The sequence below is a fragment of the Colobus angolensis genome, unplaced genomic scaffold (assembly GCF_000951035.1).
Source record: "Colobus angolensis palliatus isolate OR3802 unplaced genomic scaffold, Cang.pa_1.0 Scaffold231, whole genome shotgun sequence".
Classification (NCBI taxonomy): Eukaryota; Metazoa; Chordata; class Mammalia; order Primates; family Cercopithecidae; genus Colobus; species Colobus angolensis.
In genome coordinates this window covers 3,497,207-3,516,324 of record NW_012115500.1, presented here as the reverse complement: position 1 = coordinate 3,516,324, position 19,118 = coordinate 3,497,207, and positions in this window count along the sequence as shown.

Sequence of the window (19,118 nt, the reverse complement as noted above, 5' to 3'; positions counted from 1 at the left end):
TAGATTTTACTTACGACTGTTGCAAAGGGGGTAGGTTGCATCATCTTCTCTAAAATGGGCAATTTATTAATTGCCAAATTGTTAGTACAGTAACAAAACATATCATTTCCTATAAAGTGTTAATAAACTAGCATGTTATAAATTTATGTATATTTTTAAATGCAATGCAAAGAAAACAGACCTCAGATTAAAATACATACGATGACAGAATTACATTCCTCTTATGTGACTTAATAATTTAAATATTATGATCATCCAGTTGAGAAATTCAACTAGCTGTCTTAGGCCTTATTTTTTATGACCTACTTAAAGCTTTCATCACTGTTGAGTTGATCTTCTTAAACTATTCTCTCAGCTTCTTTGATACTCCAGTGTTTCCGTTTCTACCTACCTCCTAGATGGGCCTTACCTATGTCCCATTTGTCCTTTCCCTCTTTCCTCCAAAAAATTTGAGTATATCACCAGGCCCAGGATTGGTCTTACCTTTTTCTAACTCATTATTTCGATTCCTGAAAAACTCTTCTTTTTCAAGCTTTCAGCTTGTATCCCATTGTAAACGATGTTCAACTTATCTGTAGTGTACTTCTTTCCTTGGTTTCAGCTCTACAACTTTAAATGCCGGTTGGAATGAAATAATCTTTTTTTTTTTTTTCTGCCCTCAGAAATCCCTGGTAACTAAGTTATCTTGGTCCTATTTATGACTTTTTGTTTCATACATTCTCATCATCTCCCGTAGTAAAACGAAGTTTTCCCCTTCTATTCTAATCATATTGCAGAGTCTTGCTTCCAAATCAGTATTACTTCACATTTGCACAAGCTGAGTGTTTTAACTAGTTTCCCTGACTCTTCTTCTCTCTAATTCATTTTACAAAGTATATTAAATATACTTATTTGTTCTTTGAAAGAAAATATCCTAGGACATACATTATTAGTTCTATTTGTAATTTAATCAATTAACAATTGAGTTTGATAGAGGTTTTATTTATTCATTGCTAAATATTTAATTGAATAATCATGACTTGCCAGACACTATTCTAGGTTTTGGAAATGTAGTAATAAACAAAACAGAGATTTCTGCACTCATGGAGTTTGCATTCTAGTTGGAGGAGTAGATGATAAGGTGAAGAAGTAGAATTATAGTATTGAATTATATGTGACAAAGGTAAGAATTAAGAGGGCAGGAAGATAAAAAATGTTGACTGAAGACTCCATTGAATAGATGACTAAAGACATGATGAAAGCATAAGAAACTGCCATGTTGATATACGACAGGAGAGCATTCTAGGAAGACAAAATAGCAAGAAGCAGATAAAAGATGCCTAACATATTGAAGCAACAGCAGAGAGGGCAGTGTGACTGAAGCATAATGAAGAAAACTTAGGGATAAAAAGATCAAGGAAATGGCAGGGGTCCAGATCTCAGATCTCAGAGGGTCATGAGATGTTGATGCACAGGAGAGTTTTATGCAGAGAAGGGACATAATCAAAGTTAGATTTTAGGAGACTTGCTTTGGATGCTGTGTTGAGAACTAAGGGGAGAAAGGGTAGAAACAAGAAGGCCTGTTTGAAGACCTCTGCAATAGTCCTGATGTTGAATTAGGATCCTAGGGAAGTAGACTCTGAGACTGAGATTAATGTAAGTATAAGTTAGACCCTGGAACTGATACCCATGGCAGGGAAGGGAAGAAAGCAGAATCAGGTGATGGGAGAAGTTGGGTTGAGATAAAATGTCCTAAAAGTTCTCAGCCACCCTAGTGGGAGTGCTAAAGCTGGAATGGCAAGCAGACTGCACTAGGTTAGAAGATTTGCCCTTTATCCCCTAATGTGGACTAGTCATTGGATGTGGAATCTCCCAAGAAGATAATGTAACCTTGGATAAAATAGGCTTTCATAGTGGAGGCAATTTCCAGAGAGGGATAGCCACTGAGTTGCTGTCTACCAGAAGTAGAGTACTCCCTGAAGAGGGGAAGTTAGTCTTCCAGGCATAAAGGGATATTTGTGTCATACATCACAGCATCCTATACACGAAGAAAGAGGTAATGATAGTTTGAACCAGGGTATTGGCAGTGGAAATGACGAGAAGCTATCAATCTATGGAAATGTTTTGAAGGTAGCACCTATAGGACCAAATTATAATGTTCTGTTAGATTGCATTTGAGACATGAGAGAAGTAGAGGTGGCAAAATTGACACCATATCTTTAGCTTTAGCAACTGATAAATGGATATTTCATTAACTGAGATGAGGAAAACTGTGGAAGGAACTTGTACTAGTCTGTTCTCACACTGCTGTTAAAGACATACCTGAGACTGGGTAATTTATTAAATTAAAAAAAGAGGTTTAATGAATTCACAGTTCCATGTGGCAGGGGAGGCCTCACAATCATGGTGGAAGGTTTAAAAGGCACATCTTACATGGCGGCAGGCAAGAAACAGGATGAGAGCCAAGCAAAAGGAGTTTTCCCTTATAAAGCCATCAGATCTCATGAGACTTATTCACTCCCACGATAACAGTATGGGGGAAACTGCCCCTGTGATTCATTTATTGCCCACCAGGTCCCTCCCATAACACATGGGAATTAGGAGAGCTACAATTAAAAAAGATTTGCAGGGGCGACACAGAGCCAAACCATACCATTCCACCCCTGGATCCTCCCAAATGTAATGTCCTCATATTTCAAAAACAATCATGCCTTCCCAACAGTACCTGAAGTCTTAATTCATTTCAGCATTAACTCAAAAGTACACAGTCCAAAGTCTCATCTGAGACAGGCAAGTCCCTTCTACCTATGAGCCTGTAAAATCAAAAGCAAGTTAGTTACTTTCTAGATACAATGGGGGTACAGGCATTGGGTAAATACACCTGTTCCAGACGGAAGAATTTGGCCAAAATAAGGGTGCTAAAGGCCTCATGCAAGTCCAAATCCAGGGGGGCAGTCAAATCTTAAAGCTCCAAAATGATCTTATGTGACTCCATGTCCACATCCAGGTCATGCTGATGCAAAAGGTGGGCACACACAGCCTTGGGCAATTCTGCTCTTGTGGCTTTGTGGGGTATGACCCAACTCGCAGCTGGTTTCATGAGATGGCATTGATTGAGGATTTTCCAGGCACAGAGTGCAAGTTGTCAGTGGATCTGACATTCTGGGTCTGGAGGACGGTGGCCCTCTTCTCACAGCTCCACTAGGCAGTGCCCCAGTGAGGACTCTGGGTGGGGGCTTCAACTTCACACTTCTCTTCCACACTGCCCTAGCAGGGTTCTCCATGAGGTCCCTGCCCCTGTAGCAAACTTCTGCCTGGACATCTAGCCTTTTCCATACATTCGCTGAAATCTAGGTGGAAGTTTCCAAACTTTATTTCTTAATTTCTGTGCACCCACAGGCTCAACACCACATGGAAGCTGCCAAGACTTGGGGTTTGCACCCTGCCAAACCACAGCTCAAGCTGTACTTTGGGCCCTTTTAGCCACAGCTGGAGTGGCTGGGATGCAGGGCAGCAAGTCCCTAGGCTGCACGGAGCAGAGAATCCCTGGCCCACAAAACCGCTTTTTCCTCCTAGGTCTCCAGGCCTGTGATGGGAGGGGCTGTTACAGAGATCTCTGACATGCCCTGGAGACATTTCCCCCATTGTCTCAGCAATTAACATATGGCTCCTCATTACTTTTGCAAATTTCTGTAACCAGCTTGAATTTCTCCCAGAAAATGGATTTTTCTTTTCTATCACATTGTTGGGCTGCAAATTTTCCAAAATTTTATTCTGTTTCCCTTTTAAAACTGAATACTTTTAACAGCACTCAAGTCACGTCTTGAATGCTTTGCTGCTTAAAAATTTCTTCTGCCAGATACCATAAATTATCTCTCTCAAGTTCAAAGTTTCACACATCTCTAGGGCCTGGGCAAAATATTGCCAGTCTCTTTGCTAAAACATAACAAGAGTCATCTTTACTGCAGTTCCCAACAAGTTCGTCATCTCCATCTGAGATCACCTCAGCCTAGATTTCATTGTCCGTATTATTATCGCATTTTGGTTAAAGCTATTCAAACAGTCTCTAGAAAGTTCCAAACTTTCCCACATTTTCCTGCTTCTTCTGAGCCCTCCCAACTGATCCAACCTCTGCTTATTACCCAGCTCCAAAGTTGCTTCCACATTTTCAGGTACCTTTACAGCAGCGCCCCACTCTACCAGTACCAATTTACTGTATTTGTCTATTCTCACACTACTGATAAAGACATACCTGAGACTGGGTAATTTACATAAAAAAAAGTTTATTGGACTCACAGTTCCACGTGGCTGGGGAAGCCTCACGAGCATGATGGAAGGCAAAAGGCAGCAGGCAAGAGAGAGAATGTGAGCCAGGCCAAATAATGATATTTTAATAAATAATATTTGATATCTGATAATGATGGATTCTGATGTAGACCAATGTTTTAATTCAATATAGCTGTAGTTTATTCATTGGAACATGAAATATTGCCAGAAGAAATCTCACATATAGATCATTATCTTACTTTGGGCATTCTCTGAGAGCAACTCTGAAACAAGGACCTGAGTGTGGGTAGTTTAATTGGAAGGTGATCCTATAAAATACAAGTGAAGGCTGTAGGACAGGGAAAACAGAGAAGAATAAAAGCTGGGGAAGTATGTGATAAAAAGTTCTGAGCTCTATGCTATCAATCAATTTATTGCATCTCATCTCCAATCCTTCTTTTTTTAAAACTGCTTTGCAATTAGGGATCTGGATACATTATGTACTTTTCATGTGCAACAAGCATGATATTAAGCTTTACATAGAGGGTGCTGGAAGGACCATGCAGAAAAAAACAGAGACTCCCTTCCTGGATCTAGTGTGCTGCTCTCATTAGCTTCTTGGGGCATGTTCGTTGCTTTTTTTCAGTGCCTGGTGGCCAGCAGTCCATGGTGCCTTCTTGTGGGTAATTTCTACTGGTACAACCCTCAAGTGGCTTCACAACTTCTCTGCTGTCAGAGAAGGGAGTGCCACTAGTGGACATGGTTTCCATGAGTGTTTTTCCCCAGGCCACCACCCACTTCAGGTGGCTTTGTTGTAGGGTGCCTTGACTAGGCATCTTCTGGTGGATAACTGTTGGGCAGTTTGGCAATCACCTCTGAAATATTGTTCCTTCTTCTGCATAGCTTCCTTTGGCACTTCAGAAGAAATTTCCCAATGAGTTCTACTAGTGTGCCACCTCAGTGAAATTCCCTGCCATCCAGTGACCCAGCTATGCCCTCTTCAATGAGGTCTGGATGTCAGATTGGAAAGAGGTAGCCTCTCTTCTTTGTGTGCTCTATCTCAGCTCCAATTCTCTGTTAATTTTTACACTGATTTTTGACTACACAAACTACTGTGTGATTTTTGTCTCCTGATTGAACCCAGACTGATACAAATTCTCTGGGTGATTATAATGTAGAGCCAAGGCTAAGGGTCACTGATCTTTAAGGTGAACTTGAATAAAGTTCAAACAGTTTGATAAAGTTCAACACCAGATAATGGAAACTCTCAGCAAACTAGGAATAAAAGGGAAATTTTAAAATATGACAAGGGAAATCTGCAAAAGCTTTGTAGCTAATACCCTAGTCAATGCTGAAATTTCCATCAAATTTTCACTGAAATTAAGAAAACACAAAGATATTCACTATCAAAATTTCTATTCAACACCATAATAAAGTTATTAGTATCTTTATTTAAAAAGCCAATAAAAGATATTCTTATTGAAAAACAATAAATAACATTATTACATTGTAGAAGATACAGTTGTGTAAATAGAAAATCTTAGACAATCCACACATTGATTATTAAGTAGATTTACCAAGTTGTTGAATTCAGTCAACATACAAAAATTAATTTGATTTCTATATATTTTGACTTTTATATATTTATTTGCATTTATACACATGTGTTAAATAGGACACAAAGCCAGCAAATAACTGGCAATAAATCTAAAGAAAGATGTACAGGTATATACATTGAGAATAATAAAGTATTATGAAGACCTACATAAATGGGGGAATATTCATATTCATTGACTCAGAGACTAATGTTTTTCAGTTCAGTGTAAATAGAACACAATTTAACTTAAGTGGGTTTTATTTTTAGTTTTTAGAATTGATATGCTACTTTTGAATTCCATATGAAGATGACTAGAAAAGCTTAGGTAACTTTCATGAATAAAAAAACCATAGGACATACACTACCAAATATCAAGACATGTTATAAACCTGGAATATTTAGGGCACTGTGGTATCACTGCAAGGACAGACAAATAGACAAATGGAGCAGAATACAAAGCCCAGAAACAGACCTACACATTTACAGTTACTTGATTTAAAACAAATTAGTAGGAGAAGAATGGTCTCTTCATAAATTGGCAGTAAATCAATTGGATATAAGGTTGGAAAAAATGATCTCTAATTTCTTTCTTATACCATACCAAAAATAAATTCAAAATATGTCATAAACCTAAATGTTAAAAGAAAAACAATGAAGCTGTGGAAGAAAACATAGGACAATATCTTATGATATTGGGGCAGACTATGTTTCATAAACAGGATGCAAAAAGCACTAATCATGAAAGGAAAAGTTGATAAAATCGGACTTTATTTAAATCAAGAACTTCTGTTAATCAAAAGATAACATGAAAAGAGCAAAAAGACAATGCAAGCCACAGACTGGGGAAATATATTTGTTATATATATGTTTTACAAATATCTTTTATATGGAAAAGATATTTGAAATTTATAATTACTTATGTATTATATAATTAATTCTATAAATATTACATATTATATATAAATATTCATATATTATATGCAAATATTTCTGAGAAATATAACAAACTCATTTAAGCCAATTAGGTAAAAACACAAAGCACAATATAAAATGAAGCAAAGACTTCACAGAAGATATCCGAATTACCAGTATGAATATAGAAAGGTACCTATCACTAGTCATCAGAAAAATGCTAAAAAAAAATTATGGAGACCCCACAACATATCTACCAGAATGGCTAAAATTGAAAAGACTTAGGGACAATAATAAATGTTGGGGAGGATGTAGAGCATGTTTGCTGATTGAAGGGTAAATTGATATGATAGCTCAAAGAGCTATTTGGCAGTATTTTCTAAAAGATGATAGATGATAGATAGATAGATAGACATATATGATAGATAGATACTGCCAGTTTTCAAAAGAACTAATTTATATTTGTGTGTGTGTGTATAAATATATATGAAATCCATCTACCTATCAATATCTGTCTCCAATAAGTGAACCATTCCACTCCTGAATAGGCATCCACAATTATTTAAAACAGCATTATTCATAACTGTTTCAATCTAGAAACTACCCAAATATATTCAGTAGCAGAATGGGTTAATACATTTTGGTATATTCATACAAAGATGTTTTTTTTGTTTTGTTTTGTTTTGAGCCAGGGTCTCACTCCGTAACCCAGATTCGAGTGCAGCATGATACGTGCTCACTGCAACCTCCATCATCCAGGCTCAAGCGATCCTTAACTCAGCCTCCCAAGTAGCTGGGACCACAGGTGCATGCCACTATGCCTAGCTAATTTTTAGCATTTTTGGTAGAGATGCGGTTTTGCACGTTGCCCAGGCTGGTCTCGAACATCTGAGCTCAGGCGATCCACCTACCTTGGTCTCCCAAAGTGCTGGGATTACAGGCATGAGCCACCGCTCCTGGCCTACAATGTTGTATTAAATAGCAAGAAAGAGAATCAAATACAGCCCTTGGCAACAACCTAAATAGTCATAGACAATATTGAGCAAAAGAAGGCTGACACAAAATAGTATACACTGTGATTTACGTAAAGTTCAGCAACAGGCAGAACTAATTAATGCTGATTGGGATCAGAGTAGTTATTTATTTGGAGGGATGAGGTAGAGAAGTAACAACTAGATGGGTACATGAGGCAGCCTGCTGTGTGCTAGAAATATCTATCTTGATTTAGGTGTCTCTTAAACATGTGCAATAGGTGTAAGGAAACTTTTGAGCTATACACTACATGTTTGTATAGTTTATATAAGTTATACTTCAACTAAAAATATAAAAAGAGCCATTAGCTGAGAGTGAGAAAGGAGTAGCTAGCTAGAAAGGTTTTGAGACTCTTACAGTATATTTGAAATAGTTACTGTGGAGAATGAGAGAATAAGCTAGTTAAAACAAAGAAGAGTCATTGAGAGCTCAGTGCAATTGAAGATAATGGAAATGGATTTTTACAGTAGTTCTTTCAGTTGCTGTGGTGTAAGTCTAGAAAATAGTTAAATCTTATATAGATTTACCAGAAAACACTATGAAGTGGATTTCAGATATTTGCAAAAGAAGGGTTAGAATTCTGCACCTTGGAATTCCACTTGCGTAAGAAAGATGAGAAAGGCAATGAAGACAGGAAAAGAATGACAGGCAAGGAGGAGGTAGAGAAGTCAAGAAACTGATGATTTATGTAGTCAACAAACAGGTGTCAGATGAACACCAGCGTGAGAGGGCTAAAGACAGATCTGTAGTCAGAGAGGGGTCTGACTGAAAGGACATTTCAAATATGCAACAGCTTTAGTTATTGATATGATCAGAGGTCATTTTCCCTGGGGATGAGCATCTGAGAAAGAGATCAGGATGCAGGAAATATACCAGGGAGAGCTCTGGGAATTAACAATCATGGGAGAGTGAAGGAAGTATGATTGGACAGAGAGAGAAGTTGAACTGTGAAGGAATCAAAACAAAAGCCTCAGTTGATTATACAAGGAGCTTTGGGATTAGGATTGTTCTTCAATATTGAGGCAAGAGGGCTATTCTCTTATGCCCCCACATAGAGCAGTCATGAAGTGTGGGCTTTGGTGATGGGAAGGTGGTGTGACCTTGGGTTAGGACATCCAAGGAGATGTCCCAGGGAAGGTCTTAATAGAAAGCCATCAGCCACCAATGCTCCCAGGAGCTGGAGGAATAGATGTCTCTGTCCTAAAAAAAGAAATCTGGGTGGTGAACCACAGTGTTCAGTGCAGATATATTCCAGAATTTACCACGGTCTAGACAGCTAAAGAGACATGTGAGAAAGATTCCTAAAGATGAGGCAATCAGAGAACCACAAGGCCAGACAGTTGGATTGACTGCTCACGTGGAAAAGTCATCAAAGATGAGGTCAGGAAGAAGGGAAAGTCAGGAGGAAGACTGGGAGCTGGGTGCCAGGGCTCCTATTGGTCTTTTGCCTTTTAGGGGATGATGATTATTCTCCTACATCACTTTCACCTCAGGCTTGGATGTGGTTAAAGGCTCTCCTCATTTTCCAGAAAGTGTAGCTTCGCAGACCTAAACTTCACCAACCTCAGCTCCAGTTTTACACTAATCTGTTAGGCGCATATCAGCTCTTCCTCATCACTAATCATCCAGCTCAATTACTGGCCCCTCCTTCATAATCTCCCTGAACACAGAGTCCTCAGGTCATCCTCAGTAATTTAAACTCCCATGTGAGTAACCGTCAAATAACCGGCACTTCGTTTTTTGATTACCTCACCTCTAATGACTTTCCTCTCCACCCTATTCTACTTCAACTACCCACACTCCCATGGCCAGGTAAATGCAAGAATGAGACAAGCATTCAATTAAAACAATTGATGGGGTGTTACAGACTTCTCTGAGATTATACACTGTGAATTTTATTGGCACAAATTGGCAAGATCCTGGATTTTTGTTTTGTTTTTCTTAAAACCTTCAGCAGCATTTGAGATAAAGAAGTACAAAAAACGATTTGCTCCCTGAGAGTAAGCGGAAGCTAGGCATACTAAATAATTCAAGGTGCTGGGAATATTCTGGAAACCAATGATCTAAAAAATTAAGAGAGCCCAACAGGAATTGATAGACTGGAAGATAATAAAAGGATGAGTAGACTAGACATCTCTTTGTCTAGAGTAGACTAGACATCTCTTTGAGGTCAAAGGCTTGGAAGTGGGCTTGGGGTGTGAGAGTACAGCAACAACAAGAGAGTGTGGTCAGAAAGTGATCAACTGAAGTTTGATGTTTCTGAGACAGAGCAGAGGCTGGCCACGACAATATCTAGGAGGAGGTAGCCTGAGAACAGGGGGAGTAGAAATGGGGTGACTACCTTGCTCTGTGTGGGGTTATAGCTTCTGGTTGGATGTGTAGAAAGGGACTTGGTTGCTGTCAGAATGTGTGCAGTTTAGTGGTGCGTGGTCTCTACCCCAGGAAGACAGGTAACTGATCTGCAAAGCTAATTCCTCTTAATATTTTAAGCAGTGAATTAACAAAAAAGCTCTTCAACTGATTACTCTTTCCTTCTACAACTCTAGAAAAATTTATAGAACTTCAACTTGGCAATTATTTATACGCATTCTTGAGCTGTTTCGAAATTGTTTCTTGTAATTTAATTTTGATCCCCCTGGAGACAGTATACTTGCACATGGCAGGAAATTATCTGGTATCTTCCATGATTATAAGCCTGAGGAAGGAAATGGAATGGGGGCACAAGAAATACGGTATGTTTTGGTGATTCCAATTTTATTATTCTATAATTTCTGCACATAGTTTGTATAATTGTTGGAGGTGATTTTAACCTCTATGAAACTATTCACATAATAGGGTCTTCTGGGCAAGCTTCTTTCTGTCATGAAGTTAGGAAGTGATTGGATTGATTGAAAAGCCTTTGTTTTCACAGCACCTCTGCCAATCCATAGGTAACACTTTCATCGAATTTACTTTCTCCAAGAAGGCATCACTGATAACATTCACCTAATGCTGATTGACCCTTTGCACTGGTCTTATCTGTACTTGTATAAACACTTCTCATAAAAATCACACCCTTTTATTTCTATATATAAATGTATTTTTTATACGTTTTATTCTTTGAGCTATAGATTGTAAATATATCTTTATTCTTCCTCATAAACTTTGGTACCAATAATTTATGTCAGAACTTGATGCAATATGAAAGACAATGTAATATCTATATTCTTAGATAATATAAGACACAAAGAGTAAGAAAATGATTCAGATACTTACTGTATTAGTCAGTTTTCATGCTACTAATAAAGACATACCCGAGACTGGTTAGTTTATAATGTAAAGAGGTTTAATTGACTCACAGTTCAGCATGGCCAGGGAGGCCTCAGGAAACTTACAATCATGGCGGAAGGGGAAGCAAACACATCCTTCTTCACATGGTGGCAGCAAGGAGAAGTGACAAGCAAAAGGGTGAAAAGCCCCTTATAAAACCATCAGATCTCAGGAGAACTCACTATCACAAGAACAGCATGAGGGTAACCATCCCCATTCAACTACCTCCTACCAGGTCCCTCCTATGACACATGAGGATTATGGGAACTACAATTCAAGATAAGATTTGGGTGGGGACACAGCCAAATCATATCGCTTACCTATGATCACACAGCTTGCTAATGAGTGATCTTATTTTTCCAGTGTGTGTTCTGGGATACCCCACAGTTATCCTATAACCTAACCCTGTACAGAGATATACATGATAAATTTTTTTCAGCAAAGAATGAAGGGGTCAGAGTATATTGCAAAAAGTAGCTGGGTAGAAACAAAAAGAAGATCAGTTCAGGGAAGTGGAATCTGAAGGGATCCAGAAAGAACACAGGAAATGGAGGTTAGGTTGAAGCGCAATGGACACTTGGCAGGAGGATGACACAGTACATTATCAGATGGGCATCAGAGACCAAGAGGTGTTGGATCCCAAGGTAATCAGCCAAAGCATGGCATGACCTTGGTAGTGCCAAACAGGGACACTGAAGGCTTCTTAAGTAAATGAAGAAAGGAACCAGGGTAATCAAAGGATCTCTACACGAATGCCAAAGTCTTCAATAAGCATAGAGTTGGGCTTAAGAAAGATACTGATGTGAACAGTAGAAGGGAGAGAAGGACTAGGAGACAGAAGATCATCGCAACAAGGATGGGTGGTGGATGGTAAAGTCTAATAGATACGCACATCAAGTGATCTGAGATTTTAAAATAAGGATGAAGGAAGGTACAAAAATGTTAATGTTGAGAAAGAAGATTACACTCAACCAGTATGCCCTAAGAAATATTAAGTATGGGAGAAAAATAGCTTTTATGTATGAAGTCTTCAAATTCATGTAACAACCATCAGAGGTGACATGCCTAAAAGAATTCAAGGCCGGGCGCGGTGGCTCAAGCCTGTAATCCCAGCACTTTGGGAGGCCGAGACGGGCGGATCACGAGGTCAGGAGATCGAGACCATCCTGGCTAACACGGTGAAACCCCGTCTCTACTAAAAATACAAAAAAAAAACTAGCCGGGCGAGGTGGCGGGCGTCTGTAGTCCCAGCTACTCCGGAGGCTGAGGCAGGAGAATGGCGTGAACCCGGGAGGCGGAGCTTGCAGTGAGCTGAGATCCGGCCACTGCACTCCAGTCCCGGCGACAGAGCGAGACTCCGCCTCAAAAAAAAAAAAAAAAAAAGAATTCAAATAACAATAAAATTGTGCTTAGTTGTGAAAAACACATTTTATTCAAGATCCAGTCATAATTGTAGACCTGCTAGCTTCCACCCAGGTCTAATTGTAGTAGCACCAAATTGAAATTATGGCTTTTACTACCTGAAGACAAACATTCCATTTAGCCTTTCAGCGTTTTATCTTTCAAGTGTGAAAAATACATGAAAACTAAGGCATTTTTCCCATTGCTTGAAAAGGGAAACATTTAATTTTTATTTTTGATCCTCCTGTGGTCTAGATCCCCTAGGACTAGTCAGTTAACACATGCTTAGGGCAAGATGGCATGATTCAAATTGAACTAGGAGAGGGCCTTCTGATTTCTCCAACTGTTTTGAGAGTAAGACAATACAGTACGAAAAGATAGAAAACCTTTGCATAATTGCAAATTATTTTGATCTCTCTTTCTTAGAAGATAGAGAAAAGGTGACATAGAAGAAACAATCAGCGCAAAATGGGTTTTACAGAATCTGTTGATTACTTTGTTTTTTCCACTACTTGAGAATACTGGATTATTAAGAATTTTTAAGCTTTTTATAGTATAAATGCCAATCACCAGAGGCATTTTATTTTTCCTTACTAAGACCATATTCACTGTCATTTGCTTAAGGAAATCTCATTAACATGGATAAGAAATAAACCACTGAAATTAGACTGTTTTTGGCCATAAGTGGTTGTAATCAGCATTCTTATCTATAGAACTCACTGCACACTTATCATGTATTACTAATTCTTTACGTTCAGTCAGGCAGAAATCTCAGTCTTAAAATATATTTGTATTCCATCAGAGTTGATAGTACACAGTGGATCCTGAACAAATTGAGTTGATTAATACAGCTGTGAAAGACAGGATATATTAAAATTCATTGATAATCTCAATTGGAAAATTTGAGATCTGTTCCTCTGCACATACATGGGTTAGTGTATATTTATAAGTGAAACGTCTGCTGGACAACAAGCTATTCTGTCTTCACTGAAGATAAAGTAAATGTCAATAATCTTAAATTTCTGAAAAGTGCACTTAGAGTAGACACAAGATTGAATTTCTCTGCAGCGAATATTGTTAGGGATCTGTTTGGGTAGATGGCGTCAGAATAGATTTTGCTTATGAAAAACCTTGGCCATCTTAATGAGATCTGAATTATCATAGACAAATGTACACTTTTCATATTTTGGAAATTAAAAAAAAACAAAAAAACAAAATGAGAAGTTCCTACCAAAAAGCTCTTGCTACAGAAATCTCAGTTCTTCCCAGGAACTAGCCCACACCTTGGTATAAGATGCCTTTTCTGAGCATCAGCATTCTTAATTGTAACATATAATGTTGCGAAAGATCCTAAAAATCTTAAAAGGGCTCACAGAACTACTAAAATTAGGATTAAGTCCTCTGCTTCCTATCAATATAAGTTAGAATTCTGAAATTCTAAGAAAAGACAGATTCTTAAAGATGAACTAGTCACTTCTTTCTTTTGATGCAGGAGATTGCTGAGTATTAGGCTGAAGGTATCCAAGTGGAAGAGACATGATGAGACTCTCAGGCCACTGCTATTTCCACTGCATCCCATTGTTCCTAATAATTCATAAAATCCAACTCATTTCTCATACATCACTTCTAAAGAGTCACTGTGAGTAAAAGAAAAAAGAAAAGAAAGTCTTTAGAATGGATTAGCTGCTATCTATCAATTCATAATATTTTTATGGAGTTTTCTATAATATTATATTATCCGTTAATTTGGGTTCATGTTAGCTTAGGAAAATATGGGCTATGCCATTGAAAACTTTCCACAAAAGCATAACATAAATTCACATTTAAGTGTTCATTAAATAAAAATATTACCTACATATAATAAAAATACTACAGAAATTTATAAAATGGCAAATGAAAGTCATCCTCCCCATACATTTCTCCTTGTAGAAAAGAACATTGATGTGTACAACAGTCTATGTATATAGCTCTTTGTGTGTTCTTAAAAACATACAGAAGTGAAACTGAACATATTGCACTTTGCTTTTGTTAATTTGCTGGTTTATGTAGGCCTATTTTTATTTTTATTCATTTATTTTTTGACCTGGGGGTCTCACTCTGTTGCCCAGACTGGAGTACAGTGGCACAATCTCAGCTCACTGCAACCTCTGTCTCCCAGATTCAAGTAATTCTTGTGCCTCAGCTGCCTGAGTAGCTGGGATTACAGGTGCATGTCATCACACCCAGCTAATTTTTGTATTTTTAGTAGAGACAGGATTTCATCATGTTAGCCAAGCTTGTCTCGAACTCCTGGGCTGAAGTGATCCACCTGCCTTGGCCTCTCAAAGTGCTGGGATTACAGGCATGAGTCACTGCAGCCAGTCTACCTCATTGTTTTTAATAGATGCAAAATATTTTCTGTTACATGGAGTACCATAATTTATCTAATTTTCTATTGAAAAATATTAGGTGAATTGAAGTCTTTGGGTTTTTTTTTTGTTTTTTTTTTTGTTTTTTTTTTTTTTGGTAAGATAAGGCTTTTAAAATTTATCTTATTGTTCCAAAGATCAAAAGTCCAAAATGGCTTTCTCTGGGCTTGAATGAAGATGTCAACATGTGTCCTCCAGAAGGAACACGGTCCTGTTGACATCTTCCTTCCATTTCTTTGCCTTTTCTGGCTTCTAGAGGATGTCTGCATTCCTTATCTCATAGCCCCTTCCTCCCTCTTCAAACCCAACAGCATTGTATCCTTAAGTCATTTTGACACTCTGACCTCTGCTTCCTTTGTCGCATCTCCTTTTCTGACTCTGGTCCTTCTGTTTCTCTCTTAAAAGGACCTTTGTAATTACATTGGCTAATCTAGCATAATATCCCCATTTCAAAATCTTTAAATTAATCACATCTGCAAAAGGGACTACAAAAATCCCTTTTGCTATAAAAGGTAACATATTTGTATGTTTCAGGGATTAAGACATGCACATCTTTGGGTCATTATTCTGCCTGCCGCAGTCGCCTGTATTTATTTGTGTTGTTTTAAGCCACTAAGTTGTGATAATTTGTTATAGCACCAATAGGAAACTAATATAGTGGTTTTAATCTAGAAGTACAATTTAAGGGTCCTATCAGCTGTTGTATGTTTCCCTTTCTTTAAATACAAATAGAAATTGTCGACCAAAGAAAGACTGAATTTGTGACCACACTACTAATAATCAATAATATACATAAAAAGCTGTTGACTTTTATGGATGAAATGTAAGAAACTTTAATTATTGTTTTAGGAAATACTTTTTTTTTCTTTTTGTTCTGATGCCTGGTTTTTCATTTTAATGTTCACTATTTATGAAAGAGAAATTACCAAAAGGTGTTTAATGAGGGTAGAATGAGGGAATACCATTACACTGCCATGTATGTTGGAGAAATGGAAGTTTCAGCTTTTCTTTAGTCTTCTAACTTAAACAGTTCCTCAGGAAGATGTAATATTTTGTGGTGACATTGAATGCTGCTGGTAAGAATACATGGCACTGACACCAAATACCAAGCAAGGCCTGCTTTACTGCCCATCACTGTTCCTTTCTGTTTCTGCTCAGCAGTTCTCTGTTAGTTTTCATTTTCAATGTCAAGCGCAACCAAAGTGGGAATCATAGAGAAAAGATCTTATAGACACAATATGTCATAAACACCTTGTTTTCTTTGAGAGTTGACCAAATTTGTCAAAGTTTACTAAGTTTTTTTTTTTTTTTTTTGAAACGAAGTCTTGCTCTGTTGCCCGGGCTGGAGTGCAGTGGCCGGATCTCAGCTCACTGCAAGCTCCGCCTCCCGGGTTCACACCATTCTCCTGCCTCAGCCTCCCGAGTAGCTGGGACTACAGGCGCCTGCCACCTCGCCCGGCTAGTTTTTTGTATTTTTTAGTAGAGACGGGGTTTCACCGTGTTAGCCAGGATGGTCTCGATCTCCTGACCTCGTGATCCGCCCGTCTCGGCCTCCCAAAGTGCTGGGATTACAGGCTTGAGCCACCGCGCCCGGCCAAAGTTTACTAAGTTTTTGTTTCTCCCTGCACAGACTGGGAAAGCATGTTGGTGAACATCCTGTGGTCATGATAGGACCAGAGATAAGCCACCAGAGGGATAATTCTAGCATTTTCTCCTGAAATCCACTCTCTTCCTAATGAGCCTGTTGTCAAGAAATCCTATTTCATGTCTGAATTAAATGTATTTGTGGAAAGTGGGAGTGAGTGAGGTGGGTTGAAGGAAGGAAGTTCCTTGAATAGGGTGGGAACAATTCATTCTGTGAGTGAATGAATAAGATTGACTATAATCAGAGAGATAAGCCTTCTCTGATAGCAAAGAAAAAAACAGCTACTTATATCTGCATACTGCTCTCTGGAGATTTTGTTTATTAGAAGTTAGAACTGTGGGATTTTATGAACAGAACAACTTGGTTTGAAATTTGGGTCTACTGCTTAGGTGCTGTGACCATGTAAAATATTGTGTCACTTATTGTATACTTAATATTATCTTACACTGCAGAATGTTAAAAAAAAGAAAAAAAAGGAAACTTCAGTATTCCAGTGCTTCCAATATATACCCATATAGAAAATATAGATGAAGAAAATATAATCTTTAATTACATAAAATATAGTCAATTCAATTTACTCTTTTGACATGGAATGTCTTGATTCAAGATGCATTATAATTGGGTATATTTTTAGCTTCTACATACATATTAACAATAAATCCATCTTATTTTCAATAATTGAACTTACACTATCATTAACTTTAACAATTCTTATTTTATAATTTTAGCTGAAAAGCAGCGCTTGCTGTTATTTAAAAATTTTCTTCTTGAATTTACATTCTCAGAATCCCTTAGTTGAATTATAATCATGAATGTTAGTGCCCATGCACTATAATGAATTTCATTTAGCCAAACGAAACGTCTCTTTTTAATAGAACTTCTATCGTGTTGAAGATATTATGTTTTTATCATGTCAGCCAGGCTAGTCTCAATTACATGTTTTTATCATGTAACCAGACATTTAATTCATTAGATAGTTCATAACTACTCACCAGCCTTGTTAACCATCTAATACTTTGGAAACATAATCATTCATCATTCTTACTTACTAATAAGTAAAATAAGTCTTAATTCAATTTATTTCAGTAACAAATGGGGAGTAAGGGTGAAGTGGCAGCAGGGGTGGAAAAAAGTTTTTACTCTTGATTCCTCTAGTAGGCGCAGCTGGCTTCATGGGCATGTGATGGGTGCAGTTCGTTGCATATGGTTCCCATTCTCAGATGGGTCTGGTGGTTGGTTTATCACTCTACAATCCTCTTCATGAAATTCTTAAGGTGTTATTTTTCAACATGTGGTTGGCAGAGGGGATTTCCTGGGGTGTGTTCATGGAAATTTTGGGATCCAGCAGCAGTGCCCAATGGCACTGGCACTGGGCCCTGGACACAGCATGCAGGGTGCATAGTGATTGGCCTGGCTACCTGGCATGTACACACAGGATTGAGGGTGCCCGGGGAACCACTGGGCTTAGTGTATGACCCAGAAGGGACCTGGAACTATCTTGGCAATGAGAACAGTGACAGTAGCTGCAAGGTATCTGTACCTTATATCTTGGGAAAACAGGGGACCCAGGCAGTGTTGGGAACCGTGGGAAACCAACTTGCCTGTTAATCCCCCAAGAGAGCAATTCCTTGCAGCTTCTGCACAAATATTCCCTAGTTTAGTGTTGGGACAGTAACTCTTGGTGCTCTATCAGTAAACTTTGTCAGTAAATTATTGAAAAATAAACTCACATACACATAGACATCACAATAAAGCATATCAGGAAGTTAGTTGAATTAGAAATTATTCAAGGAGTTTACGGTCTTTGGTTTTGAAAACTGTTGAAACATTCCAAATCATATATCCACAGGCTTACAAAGAAAATTAACTTAAATATTATAGCATTTGCAGTAAACAGAAAATAACTCTATTGTCATATAAAGCTTGAGATACACAGATTACTAATAAGAAATAATATGAAAAATTGATTTTCTTATAATGAAGGATATAGTGACAGAATACATAAACACGTTTTGAATTATATACAAATCACGAAGCCACTTTCAGTTTCTTATATAACTTCCACAAATCATAAGAAATGTCAGAGAAAACACTAAAGTGCCACTGAATAGCTTTTTATTTAAAATAAAATCCAAATGAATTAAAATTTTAATTAAATTTAGATAATTAAAAATTAAAAGAAGAAAAATAATTATTTAAAAATTAAGTCAAAATTTGTTTTTATTTTAAATCATTTAGTTTAAATAATTAAATTATTTAAAATTATGTTAGCATTTTTAAAAACATTTCATCTGAATTTTAAAATTTAGATTAAAGAAACTAATTTTTATGAAGAGTTAAATCTTTTCAGAAAAATTGTTTTGTGAATTATCAGCTCTAGATACCTAAAATTTATCTTATTAACATACCAGAATCTCCGGGACACATTTAAAGTAGTGTGTAGAGGGAAATTTATAGCACTAAATGCTCAGAAGAGAAAGCTGGAAAGATCTAAAATTGACACCCTAACATCACAATTAAAAGAACTAGAGAAGCAAGAGCAAACACATTCAAAAGCTAGCAGAAGGCA